Below are 12500 nucleotides of genomic sequence, written 5' to 3' on the forward strand. Positions count from 1 at the left end.
TTGGGGTTATCTCCTTGAAATAATGGCGTGATTCTTCAAGCGGTATACGCATGCGCACCGTTGTGACGTAAAACAATGAATTCGACGTGGCCGTGGTAATTGAAATGTCTTTAACAGAAAGCATTTTCAAAAATAAACGAAAGAGAAAGAAAATAAGAAAAAGAGAAAGAGAGAGAGAGAGAGAGAGAGAGAGAGAGAGAGAGTGGAGATAGAGAAGAAGAGAGAAAGTCGGAAGGAGAGAGTTATCTTTGGTGTCAGATTTGCTGACGAAACAACTAATGTGTAAGCGTTGTTTAATAAACGAAGTTCGTATTCTTGGTTACAGTTGGCAAACTTCTTTTGTTCATTTTTTTTCTTTTTATTTGTTTAATTAATATTTTATATATTATTCATTTGTTTAATTTTAGTTTTGTTTAATTTTAGCTATTTCATTCTTTATTTCTTTTATCCTTTATTTGCTTCTCTCATTGAACAGCAGCCATGATGGGGCACCGCCTTGAAAGGTTTTAACGGAACGAATCTACCCCATTACTTAAATCTGGTACTTATTCTTTTACTCTTTTACTTGTTTCAGTCATTTGACTGCGGCCATGCTGGAGCACCGCCTTTAGTCAAGCTAATCGACCCAAAGACTTATTCTTTGTAAGCTTAGTACTTATTCTATCGTTCTCTTTTTGCCGAACCACTAAGTTACAGGGACGTAAACGCACCAGCATCGGTTGTCAAGCGATGGTGGGGGGATAAACACAGACACACAAACACACATACATATATGTATACATATATACGACGGGCTTCTTTCAGTTTCCGTCTACCAAATCCACTCACAAGGCTTTGGTCAGCCCGAGGCTATAGTAGAAGACACTTGCCCAAGGTGCCACGCAGTGGGACTGAACCCAGAACCATGTGGTTGGTAAGCAAGCTACCATTTTTTTTCTTTTGCTAGACCGCTTGATTACAGTTAAGTAAAACACGAACACCAGTTGTCAAGTGGTGTATGTGTGTGTGTGAGGGAGTTACACAAACAAACAGACACACACACACATACATACATATGATAAGCTTCCACTCGTTTTCCCTCAACTAAATTAACCCCAAAGCACTGGTTAGCTCGGAACTATAATAAAAGACGTTTGACCAAGGTACCGCAGGAGTGATACTGAATCCAGAACCACGTGATTGCAAGGTGAGCTTAATAACCACACACAGCCATGAAGAACAAACCATAAATTTTCTGAAATATATTAAACAAACTTTCAGAAGCTTGAAGTTATATATATCTCCTGAGCTTTCCCCCTCCGCAGCTAAACCAATCCAACTTTTTTCAATCTCCTTTTTTCAGAGACTCTCTTTCAATACTTACCACTCTTTTCTTTAGTTTCTTCTTCTCTCTGATATGGAACGCTCTCGTTACACACAGAAACAAACATTAAATCCGACAACAGTAGTTATTCTATTATTAGTGGAGAGTATTCATGCGAGGAGTAAGCCGTTCTAATTAGATGATTTGTCTCGTGAGCTTCTTTGCTCGTCTCGTAGCAGACGTCTGTCGTAATTGACAACAGAATAGAAGCAGGCCAAGCTATTTTGGCCGAGGATCGTTCTCAGTCTACTGAAAGTTGCTGTTTGAGAAATCCACGAACAAGTGGGACATCACTAATGTTTCATTTGTTCACGTCTCATTTGAACATAGAGTTAATGATTACGCTGAAATCGCTCGTGAAACTGGCCAGTAGTATAGTCAGCAGGAGCGCACAGATCGGAGGATCGTTATCCTGCCGGCCGGACCAAATGCTTAGCAGCATGTCTTCCGGTTTTGTTTACGTTCTGAATTCAAATTCCATTGAAGCAGACTTAGCCCTTCATCCTTTCAGGTTGAATAAAATAAAGTACCAGTCAAACATTACCAGTGGACTAAGGTAACAGATTTCTGTTATTGTTTCGCGTTCATATTAACCTTTACCTTTTTTTTTCATTTAGGTGGTGAATGGGCAGAAACGTTAGCAGGTGAAGCAAAATGCTTAGCGGTATTTCTAAGGCGACAAGCTGGCGAGGCTGGCAAAGCACTTAGCAACATTTCATCCGTCTTAACGTTCTCAAATTTTGCCGACGTCAACTTTGTCTTTCATCCTTTCGGTGTTGATAAAAATAAATACCGGTTGAGTACTGATGCCGATGTAATCGACTAGACCCCCCCCCCTCCCCTCAAATTTCCTGGCCTTGTACTAATAGTATAGAGAAAGAATTATGTAAGATTTCAAAACCCAGTGAAGTCAACTTCGTCTTTGATTTTTCGTGTGGAGGGGCAGGATATAGATATAAATATATATAAGTACCTCTTACATACGTAAACAAAGCCGGAAGACATACTGCTAAGCATTTTGTCCGGCCGGCAGGATAACGATCCTTCGATCTGTACGCTTCTGCTGACCACGCTACCGACCAGTTTCACGAGCGGTTTCGCGTTCGTATTAAATTTGTCCTTTTTTCATTTTGGTGGTGAGTGGGCAGAATCTTTTTAGCACGCCGAGCAAAATGTTAAGCACTATTTCTAAAGCGGCAATCTGGCAAGTCGGACAAAGCACTTGGCGATATTTCTACCGTCTTTACGTTCTCAAATTCTGCCGACATCAACTTTGCCTTTCGTCGTTTCGGCATTGATAAAACAAATACCTGTTGAGTACAGGGGTCGATATAATCGACTTATCTCTCCTCTGAAATTGCTGGCCTTGTGCAAAAATTTGAAAGCATATTAAACCTTTCTGTTATATTTCATAAAACAACAAAGAGTTTGGGAATCTAGGATTGTTGTTTGTCAGAATAGAGAAAAAACTTGAAACATAGAGAATAGAGTTAACACAATTCACCGAAAATTTCTCACAGGAGTCGCACAAGAACGCCTGTATGGTGACACCCATTCGGTATTTAATGGAGTCGAGATCTCTGGCTTCGGACCCATGTTCAGAACTCAATGTTCTTATAGTTATTGTAGTAGTTGTATTTGTATTTTCATTTGTTGTAGTTGTCACTTTTATGTTGGTTACATTGATATCGGTGTCTCCGAAAGAACAAAACAATGGCGACAGAGCAGTAAGACATGAATGCTCACAAATACACTTGCACTTACACACACACACACACACACACACACACACACACACACACACACACACCAAGACACACACACACACATACTCTCTCTCACACACACACATACTCTCTCTCACACACACACACACACATACACACACCAAGACACACACACACATACTCACACAGACGCACTCACACATGCGCCTTTATACTTGCACATATTCATAGATATATTTACACACGCGCACATAATAATGAATAGATTTGCAGACACCCCTGCAATTACAACTATAACCATACCTACACAGATTTTACACACCTACCTACAAACAGGCTCGGCCGTGTGGTACGTAGCTTCGAGCCATTGCTGTGGAAGTTGGAGGCGATAGAGGGCGCACTGCATGATCTATGGTGTGGAAGAGGAGCTACGGCGTATGCGGATGACATCACCATCAGCGTGACGGATGAGGGCCAGTTTCCAATGGTGGAAGAGGCTATCAAAATTTACGAGGCGGTGGTAGGAGTAAAGATTAACAAGGACAAGTCGATCGGTTTGCAACTCGGCACCTGGAGGGGCAAGCCGATGCCGTCCAATAACGTCGTTGGGCGTTGGACGGAAGGTCCTGTTAAGCTGCTTGGAGTCTGGTTGGGGCCAGGCCTCCAGACAGAGAAAAATTGGAGCGAGGTGACCAGCAGGGTGACTGCTCTAACCCAGACCTGGTCTGGGCGGGCGTTATCCTTGCTAGGAAAGGCGGAGGTGATGCAGATGTTTATAGCATCGGTTATCACCTACCGTCTGACCGTAGTGCCTTGCCCCGATTTGTGGCTGAACAAGTTGGAAAGAATCCTTTTCCGCTTTTTGTGGAAGGGAGGAAAGTCACTCGTGAAGCGCTCTGTTTGCTGCCAGAAACCACTAAAGGGTGGATTAGGGATGCCTTAGCTGAGGATGCGAAAATTCGCGTTAAGGTTGAGACACCTTTGGCTTTACTTGGATGGAGAGCAGGTGTGGTCACCGCACGTCTGGCTCTACCTTCTGCATATTTCTTGTCCTTAGCGACACGTAGACATGGTGGAGCTATGTTGTGCTTAGCCCCCTCCTCCCCTGTTAGAATTTCAGCCTCTCCCGTTTGTGAATTTGCGTTATTCACTCTTGGAAGAATGCAGTACCTCACAGGTGAAAACTACTTTTAACAAAAAAAAAAAAAAAAAAAACTTCATATCCCTTTTGTGATCAATGTTAGACACTTTAGGGACAACAGGTTGTGTTCATAAGATCTGGGTAATTACAAACGTGTATGTGTGTATGAGTGTGTGCGTGCATATGTCTGTGCGTGTGTGTGAATGTGTGTGTGTGTGTGTGTGTGTGTGTGTGTGTGTGTGTGTGTGTGTGTGTGCGTGCGTGTACCTGCATGTGCGCGAGTACTATAGAACTGGTCAATACTGAAAGCAATGCCATCTTAATTCCCCAAGGAGAAAAAACTGGAGACAGATTTATGTGAGCGGGTGTGTCTAAAAGCATGGATTCCTTTATCTCTGGCGACAACAATCTTCTAGGTACACATACGCTTGTGCGTGTGCGTAGTATTTATATACACATACACATATATATATATATATATATATATATATATATATATATATATATATATATATATAGAGAGAGAGAGAGAGAGAGAGAGAGAGAGAGAGAGAGAGATTTATGGTACTGGTAACGCACACATACACATACATACACACACATACGTATATATATATATATATATATATATATATATAAATATATGAACACAGATGAAAATTAAGAAGTCATTTATTTTATTCCCACAAGTCAGGAAGAGTTTGTGAATTCAGGAAAAAGTTTAGAAAAAAAACAAAAAACAAATTTCGTCATTAGTATTTTGAGCTTACAATTTGAGTTTTTCCGAAATATACACATTCAGAAAGGTTTTTAACAGCTGAGAAGATTCACAGAATAACTTTTGTTTTTCTTTGAGCATATTTTCCGAAAGTTTATACCGAAATCATTTTATGTTTAATTAAAAAGGCATAAATTTGAAGAAATTGTTGAAAAAAATTTACTTGAGCTGAAATCACTTCGAGTTTAATTCAAATATACATAAATTTTAAGAAATTGGGATCTAGCCTTTTCCCATTTGCAAAATGCGCCCCACTTAATTTTGCTCAGATTACTTTCAATTTTGGTGTATGAATGCAACTCTGAATTTTGATTACGATCAACCAATCACTCTATCTCGTAAATTAAAGAATCTATTATTTGGAATTAAAGTTGAGAAATTTGGGTGATTTTAGCCAATCAACAGACAGCGTGGCATTAGCAGCATGTCACCATGGCAACCGCCGCTGTCTGTGTTGATTTTTCTGACTTGATTCTTCACACCACGAGATTCTTTTCACCCGCGTGTTTTGTTTTAATTTTTCTGTGTTTGTATATTACATATTTTTCTGTGCTTCTGTGTGTTAGTTTTTTTCTGTGTGTTAGTATTTTTACATATTTTTCATTTCATATAATTTTTGGATCCATTGTCTCAGATAACTGGATTTATGATTTCGCTAGATAAATTCTATTCATAAAACTTTAAACAAGGAGTATTTCTTAAACCGTTAGCTTCACATTTCAACAGTTTAACTGAAATTTAGCCCACGCAAGAGGAACTGAGTGGGATATCGTAGAATAGAGAAACTATGGGTGATACAGATCATGACATTATTTTTGAATTCTGCATGCAAAAGCATATGAAATACAGGTATTTTTTCCTTAGAACAAATTCTTTGTTGACCAGTGTTATTCTTATCGTAGTTTACAAATCCAAGAATGAAAACGTTACTCAACTTTAGAGTTTTGGAGACAGAGGCCCCCTTTTCACACACACACACACACACACACACACACATACACGGATACACACACACACGCACACACACACGCACACACACACACGCACACACACACACACACATACACACATACATGCACTTATATATTAATGATGTACACAAATACATGACAGGTATACATAATACTGAAATACGCATAAAGTAAACGCATACAATCAATGAAGAGACAAATGAAACAGTAAGATGATGCATGTTTATTTAGAAACCTACAATAAACAGGTCAGACGCTAAACTATAAATTTCACAGGGTACAACCTTAAAGTTGACACCACTCCGCTAAACGCAGAAAATTTCTGTCTCGCTATTGGCTAAAAAAAAAAAAAAAGAAAAAAATACAGTTTTATCGATTTTTAAACCTCTGTACCTTTTTCCTTCAAATTTTTTTTCTCTGCAACATCATACCTTCAAAGCAATGAGGTTACATTATCATAGCCGATTTTCAGATTTTTTACTTCCGTTTAAAAAATGCATATTTTGCAAATGGAAAAAACTAGATCCAGAAATTGTTACGCTTACCGCAATACTCTGTCTTAGAATTTTTGCGCGAATTTCAGTGCCCACGCACATTGTTTTGAAGCCACCCTAAGTATCAAAGTCTGGAGACGGACCCAAATACAGAACCAGAGTACTGACCCTGAAATTTATAAATTTTCTTGCCACAGAGACAAGACTGTGTTTTCTACAACAGAGGTTATAGGAAAAAATAAAAGGTAAGTATATAACCAGTTTCCGAAAAATTCCAATTATTAATTTGCATTTTATGTATATCTCTTTTAGCGCAGCATCATGAAACAGACAAAAGTTTCTTTGGGATCTTGATAAATTTCTTCCCAATTTTTGCCAGAATATTTCTAAAAAGCGTAGTTTAGATGTAGTTTCGCTAGTTGATGGTGAAAATGTTTGGTAAATTTATAGTTTAACATACAGCTCGGTTTCGGCGGGAGATAATGTTTTTTCCTTGTTTATTTTTTTCTTGTGCTATCAACTAATCTTATGTAATATGCTGCAAATGAATTTTTCCACGCAAATCGGAAGGGGATGGGGTAGAGTGGACCATCAGAAATTTCCTCCCCTCACCTTGGAGTTATTTTTTCCTCGTTTTTTTTTTTGTATTTTTTCGTGTGCTATCAACTAATCTCGGTTCCTAAAATACGGCAAAGGAGTATATTTTTGTGTTCTTATGATTCTAAAGACCTTGGTGCAACTTCACTGGGAACTCGGAGCCGACCGAAATTGTTCCCTATTGGGCCCCACACCTCCTAAGGTCGGCCCTTCATATATGCGTGTGTGTGTATGTGTGTGTGTGTATTTGTGTGTGTCTGTTTGTCCCCTGCACCATTGCTTGACAGCTGATGTTGGCGTGTTTAGGTCCCCGTAACCTAGCGGTTCGGCCCAAGTAACAGATAGAATAAGTACTAGGGTTACAAAGAATAAGCCCTGGGGTCGATTTGTTTGACTAAAGGCGGTGCTCCAGCGTAGCCGCAGTCAAATGACTGAAACAAGTAAAAGAATACATACACACACACACACACACACACACACACATATATATATATATATATATATATATATGTGTGTGTGTGTGTGTGTGTGTGTGTGTGTGTGTATAAATGTATGTATATATATATATATATATATATATATATATATATATATATATATATATATATATAAACAAATAGTAAATGAGTATATGCATATATACGTACAGGTATGTGCATACCGACATCCACCTGTATGTATATGTGCATATCTGGGTACAGGACATTGCAAACAAAACGTAGACGAGAAAACACACAAGCCACATAGAGAACATTCTTCTATATATATATGCATATATATAAATGTATATGTATATATATATATATTACATATTGTATATACATATATATATATATATATATATATATATATATATATATATATATATATATATATATATATATATATATATATATATATATATATATAAACACATTCCTATATATATATATAAAGTAGTTGTATGTTGTCAACTTAATGTGACAGTCCCATGAAGAGAATAATACTACTGCTATTTAGCCCTAGTAAGCAGCTCCGCTTCCTGTCGGCCTTGACACATTTCCTGTATCCTTATGTTTACAAGGGAGAGACAAGCACCTCCACTTAGCTAAGCCTGTATCCAGAGACATGTTTCTGAGTCTTTGCTCGTCATCAGTCTGGAGTAGCAATGGCCTGCTAGTTGGAGATGCTTGGCAAGTTCTCGTAAACATATAATTCTAGTGAAACACATTCACTGATTTCAAAAATAGAAATTATACATTTCTAAATTTCTCTGAGAGATTTATTGTTATTCCAGACTGATGACAAGCAAAGGCTCAGAAACATTTTTCTGAATGCGAGCTTGACTAAGTGGAGGTGCTTGTCTCCCCCTTTTAAATATAAGGACACAGGAAATGCGTCAAGGCCGACAGGAAGCGGTGCTGCTTCCTTGGGCTAAATTGCAGTAGTATTATTCCTTTCATGGGACTGTCACATTAAGTTGACAGCATGCAACTACTTTATCGCATCACTACTGCATAAATCTCTCTGAGAGATTTAGAAATGTATTATTTCTATTTTATATATATATATATATATATATATATATATATATATATATATATACATGTATATATATGTATGTATGTAATTACCCATATACATATATATATGTATACACACACACCCACGCGCATACACTCGCACACGCACGCACACACACATGAACGCGCGCGCGAATAAACGGATATTCAAGTCTACAAACACACACTTACTGGCAATGAAAGGTACCATCTTTGGCACCATCGTTAACAACTGCCAAGCAAGGGCTTAATGTCTGGTGTCAGTAATAAACACAAAGAAAGGTAAGGGAAGGGGAATTAGACACCGAAATAAAAGGCTAAAAAGTATAGAAACAAATGAAATCCTGAAGTAGGGAGCTTATGAAAGGCAAAGTAAGTGATAGAATTCGCTGTAACCATATATACATGCAGACATGCATGGATGTATGTATTAATGTGTATATATGTTAGTATGTGTGCATATGTATGTATTTGTGTGTATGTGTGTGGTTATGTGTGTGTGTTGTTATGTGTGTGTGTGGTTATGTATGTGTGTGTGCGCGCAGACACGGATGCGTTCTTATATGGTATCGGGCTGAGTCACACTGCGCATGGGCGAGTGTCTTCTATTAAAGACTCGGGCCTTTCTATCTCTGTAAAAGCTCGATAAAGATTGTTCTCATAGCTAGCTAACTTTCGATGCAGAGGCGCCGGTCCTGGATGAAAAGGTTGGAGTTTATGTAAAGATCCATTTTAATACTATAGTGTTATTTATATATATCGTGAGAGAGAAAGGGAGAAAGGGAGAAAGAATGAAGTTGTAATGTAGATAAACACATAAATACATACATACATACATACATACATACATACATAATATATATATATATATATATATATATATATATATATATATATATATATATATATATATATATATATATATATATATATATATATATATATATATATGTATATGTACATGTATATGTATATATATATATGTGTGTGTGTATGTGTGCGTGTGTGTGTGTGTGTGTGTATCCATGGTGCACAATGAATAAAAAATAAAGAAATTATGAAAAGTCTTAACTGGAGAGCTGTTTCATGAAGCCAGGAGTTACGTAATAATCATAATTCGCTGGTCATATACGCAATACGTCATGAATATGCGACCGCTGACCAATTACATAAATATACTATAGTATCCCTTAAGTCCAGTTCCCCTCAACAAGAGACAATTTTCAAATTAACCTCGTTTAGTAGTGCTAGCAAATATAAGCAAAATAACAAATATATTTGCTAGCATAACTAAACGAACCGCATTTCTCAATCCTTTGTCAAAGGGAACCGAATTTATTCTAGTATCTTAATGTGAATGGCTACCGGTTGCATACTCATGACTTTTTACATATTTAACAAGCAAATTATGAATATCACATAACACCTGGTTTCCTGAAACAGCTGTTGAGCTAAGACATTACATAAATTCTTCATATTTTATACTGCAGAATAATGCAATAGAGACAATCATTTGAAAGCTAGAAATAGCAACCAAGTCATCAGATCATACATCTTAAACAAGAAAGAGAGATTGAATAATATAGTCCCATATAAACTATTTAAGTGAAAGAGGTGATTATCATGATTCGAAAGTATTTCATCAAAGATCTATTAGGTCAAAACAACTGCATAAAAATTTTTAGAACCAATACTAAAATAAGTGTGACTAGAATGGTGTGTGTTCTTCAAACGGTGCTAATGGCCTTAAAATAGTGTATTCGCAGTTCAAACACACTATATCATTAAACTATTTGCCATCGAAGATAAACAAAACATTGTACATATTTGCAAATACAATTTCTTACAAGAAGTCATGAGAGAATTGAAAATGTTTTCCCAAAGTACGTAATATATAATATATATTGCGTTACATAATGTCATATTGTTTTATTGGTTGTATATTAAAAGCAGAATTTTTATGCAACGTTGACTTTGTAGAAAGAAACATATTTGCGAAATCTGTGTCTTACCAAATAAACATCCATTGCTTTGAGTTCTCGATTTAGACTGTAGTAGTTCTTTTCTTTACCAGCCGGCCAATTTTTATAAATCAATCAATCAATCAATCTATCTATCTATCTATCTATCTATCTATCTATCTATCTATCTATCTATCTATCTATCTATCTATCTATCTATCTATCTATCGATCGATCGATCGATCGAGCAATCGATCTGTTTCTTTCCCTGTGCTTCTCTCCCTATATATGTATATATGTATGTATTTATGTATGTATGTATATATTCTTTTATTCTTTTAAATATATACAGAGAAAGAGAGAAAGAAACAAATAACGAATGAAAGAAAGAAAGAGAGAAAGTAAGAAAGACAGAACGAAAGAAAGAATGAAAAAAAGAACTGTAGAAAGACAGATAAACTACAGCATTCTTGAAATGTATATTTACATGAAGTACTAACTACAAATGATAGAATAAAGAAAAAGAAAGGACAAAGTAATTGTGTAAAATCTTATTGCAAAAATTGTTTCGAAACACCCATACCTTACGTAATAACGACATTCGCACGCTTGATTTCATAGGTGTTTGTCGTTCCAGTGAACTTATTAAGGCAAATTAAGTGACTTTCCTCAAGAGAAAGATGGCGAATGCTTGTGTAAGAAGTTGGAGTTTAAGTTCCTATCCACTTCAGCAATACTCCGTGTTAGCTATGTCACGTACAGCTTGCATTCACCTTCTCAGGGTCTTGAGCATCTGGTATGACCGGGTACTCAGACCGGTTGCGAAGACGATAATGACAGCCCCTCAATCCAGTAAATACTACTCTAGGAATGAGGTCATCACTTTTCTCAGTTTGACTGAAACTTCAACAACTGTCCGGCATACTTTCCACCACTGAGAGTTGATCTTGTGGAAAGATTAAAGTTTCCAGATCACATCGTGCCGAAAAGCAATCCTCCAAGACAAATTGAACTTCTCTAATTTCAACAAACAGGTGATAATATGGAAACTGACTGCACCCTGGGAGGAACACATGCAGGAAACTCGTGGAAGGAAGCTTACCAAATATCAAGAGCAGGCAGAGTATTGCAGAAATCGCCACTGGCAGAGACGTTGTGATGTAACAGAAGTGGGTTATCGAGGATTTGTGGGGCGAAAGAAAGTAGCTTTGGAAAATTTAATTTTCTGTCACATATGCTACACCCCAGCACATTATCAAATAGACTTTACTCTATTTTCATATACGTCCCCGACCAGCAAATTACTTCGATTCGAGGTGATCCGAATTCATGGTATTGAGGAGTCACAATAATGGCGAAATATCGTTATCTACCATTCTCTGGGGTCGATTTATTCGACTAAAATCTCTTCAAGGTGGTGCTCCAGCATCGCCGCAGTCTAATGACTGAAACAAGTAAAAAAAATGAAAGGATCAAAATTTATATATATATATATATATATATATGGTACTCATATGACATGACGTATTGTATTATTCATATAAAATGACGTCATTTATTTTATGTGTTCACTAATGTCCGACTTCTTCCGGGTATATTCATTTAAGTATTAAGTTTCATTTTCTTTTTTATTTTTCCTCTAACCTGTAAGACAAACTAAGGTCGGCGGTCAATCGGTGAAAGAAAAGCACAAACAACATAAACTGCACAGGTTTGTGTGTGCGCACACAAACACACATACACACACTCGCATGCACATACACACATACATGCAAACACGCACACAATAGCAAGCAAACACACAAACGTATATACACACACACACGCACACACACACACATACACACATACACACATATATATAATACAAATAATATGTGAGTATATGCATATATATGTATATATATATATGCATATACTCACATCT

The 12500-nt window shown here is 37.0% G+C and overlaps 2 long non-coding RNA genes across 2 annotated transcripts in view; one reads left to right on the forward strand and one right to left on the reverse strand.

The window, feature by feature from the left end:
• The window catches only part of LOC128248518 (uncharacterized), an 18609-nt gene extending 6578 nt beyond the window's left edge, over positions 1–12031 (reverse strand). Inside the window, exon 1 of the long non-coding RNA XR_008264686.2 lies at positions 11157–12031. This is a non-coding gene — a long non-coding RNA (uncharacterized LOC128248518). The remainder of the gene's footprint in view (positions 1–11156) is intronic.
• LOC106880630 (uncharacterized) lies at positions 5471–11160 on the forward strand. The gene is made up of 3 exons (XR_001410764.3): positions 5471–5858; positions 6564–6719; positions 10926–11160. It is a non-coding gene; the product is annotated as an uncharacterized LOC106880630 (long non-coding RNA).
• Positions 12032–12500: the final 469 nt, after the last annotated feature.

Source organism: Octopus bimaculoides, chromosome 8 (genome assembly GCF_046866305.1).
Source record: "Octopus bimaculoides isolate indiv1 chromosome 8, ASM4686630v1, whole genome shotgun sequence".
In the NCBI taxonomy this organism is placed as follows: Eukaryota; Metazoa; Mollusca; class Cephalopoda; order Octopoda; family Octopodidae; genus Octopus; species Octopus bimaculoides.